At 43.3% G+C, this 2500-nt stretch overlaps 1 protein-coding gene across 1 annotated transcript in view; it reads left to right on the forward strand.

Annotated features, from left to right (window-relative positions):
* The window catches only part of LOC118215963 (rho GTPase-activating protein 23-like), a 97474-nt gene that overhangs the window by 61688 nt on the left and 33286 nt on the right, over positions 1-2500 (forward strand).

The raw sequence follows: 2500 nt of genomic DNA on the forward strand, positions 1-2500 counted from the left end.
ATGTCCTGCTTTGTTTTACCAGACAACATAAATCTGATGGCCTTTTATGTTAACAAAAGTTCTTCAAGCGTTATGACCTGGAAGTGCTCTGAGTCTACACATCACTATATGTAGTATCTACAGGAGTAGTGAAAACTTATAGTTAGTAAAAATAGTTAGTCAGTCAGAACCTTTATTTAAATTCTCGGAGGTACAATTGAGGGCCAGGCCCTCATTTTCAATGTAGCCGAGATTACAAACACAATTAAAACACAATAAGTGTAATAAAAGTGCACAGAATATAGCAACAGTAACTAACATAGTAAATAATAAAATAACTAGAATAAAATAAAGTAAAATATAATAAAAAATAATAAAATAAATAAAATGTGGAGGTCAGAACAGCTGAGACACTGACCCATTTCAAACGACGACTGAAGACTCACCTCTTCAGGCTGCACCTCTCCCCATCCCTCCCTACCCCCCTGTAAATGACTGTAAGCTTCGGGTTGTAACTAGCAGCTGTTTCGTAGGTGACTTAGGTGCATTAACTGTCTTAACTACTGCTTGTATTTTTTCCATAGACTGCGTTGTTGCCGTTCTCGTTGTTTAGTGTTAATCAGTTTAACCTTCAGGGTCCAAGTTGAACTATGCGGTTGTTCCCTGCACTTGGACCGGTACTTCTCTCTAGGGGTTTCGTCCTGGTTATGGTTATACACTTTGTTGTACGTCGCTCTGGATAAGAGCGTCTGCCAAATGCCTGTAATGTAATGTAATGTAAAATCAAGCACAGATAAGATCAAAAACAGATACAATCAGAGACAGGAATGTTCAAAACCAGCGATCTAAACTGCCCATAAGTTGGTAGAGAACTGATTTTCAGCAATTGTTGGAGCTCATTCCAGGAGGATGGGGCACTAAAATGGAATGCTGACTTCCCAATTTCGGATCGAGCCCGAGGGACCTTAAGCATAAGCAAGCCATTTGACCGGGTTCGATAGGGTCCAGAGCGCCACTCTAACAACCTTGTAATATAAGGTGGAAGCATTCCGACAGTGGCCTTAAAGATAAACAAAAACCAGTGTTTATCACGCCTCACTGCCAGAGAAGACAGACCCACCTTGGCATAGAGGACACAGTGGTGGGTACCATAACTATCGCCAGTGATAAATCTGAGGGCAGAGTGATAGACTGTGTCCAAGCGCTTAAGAGAAGAAGGAGCAGCAATTCTATAAATAATGTCACCATAGTCTAACACTGAAAGGAAAACTGCTTCAACAGTTCTTTTTCTACTGATCATAGGGAAGCAAGATCTGTTTCTATAAAGGAAGCCAATTTTTTGTCTCAGTTTGCTGACGAGATCATCTATATGGAATGTAAATGAGAATTTCTCGTCAAGCCAGATGCCAAGATATTTATATTCAGAAACTCTCTCAATTGTAGAACTATTTGCAGTGGATATAAATATACTATCATAGTACCATAGTAGTTAGTAGTAGATAGAAACTCATTTTTAAAAATTGACGCACTTCTTTTGCGCTGCTAGCCGGTTTCGTTATTACATTACATTACAGGCATTTAGCAGACGCTCTTATCCAGAGCGACTTACACAACTTTTTCACATAGCATTTTACATTGTATCCATTTATACAGCTGGATATATACCGGTTAAGTACCTTGCTCAAGCATATAACGGCAGTGTCCTACCCAGGAATCGAACCTGCGACCTTTCGGTTACAAGTCCAGTTCCTTACCCACTGTGCTACACTCCATTATCATTCTGGAACGTTTGTTTTGTTGGAAATCCCGGCGTTTCCTCAGAGGGGGTGGGGGTTGTGAAAACCCGGCGTCCTGCCCCGCGGCCGCGTTTCGTCGGGGAGCGTCGGTCGCCGCGCGCGGCTTCTCACCGCGTCGCCCGTCATCACGCGGATACGAACGCGCCGGAGAAAATGACGGAGCCTGCGAGGGTGCAGACGTGTCCGTGACAGAGAGAGTCGGGTGCCGTGAATGAGTCACACAGAAATGAGAGGTTTTCCCCTGGAGGATGCGCACAGACACACACACACACACACACACACACACAGGCACATGCCTGCACACAGTCACGTGCACGCGCACACGCGCACTCACATGCACTTGTACATACACACACACAGGTCTGAATAGTGTTCACTGTGTGAACTAAACTGTGTTCTTGGCTAGAAATAGCTGTACAAAATAAGTATTGTACCTTACTGAACCTGTGTTTAGCAGTTGTCTATGACCGTGAAATGCACTTTTTGTAAGTCGCTTTGGATAAAAGCGTCTGCCAAATAAATGTAATGTAATGTCACGCACGCTCACACACACACTTTGATAAATGCGTGAGATCACAGGCATGAGCACGTATGTAAACACACACACACACACACACACACACACACACACGCTGTGGTTCTGTCAGAGAGGCTTTCAGGACAGTGGCCTGTTTATGCCAGGGGCACTGCGTGTCTTTGTTTGTTTTCATTAACTCTAATTTTCC

Source organism: Anguilla anguilla, chromosome 17 (genome assembly GCF_013347855.1).
Source record: "Anguilla anguilla isolate fAngAng1 chromosome 17, fAngAng1.pri, whole genome shotgun sequence".
Lineage (NCBI taxonomy): Eukaryota > Metazoa > Chordata > Actinopteri > Anguilliformes > Anguillidae > Anguilla > Anguilla anguilla.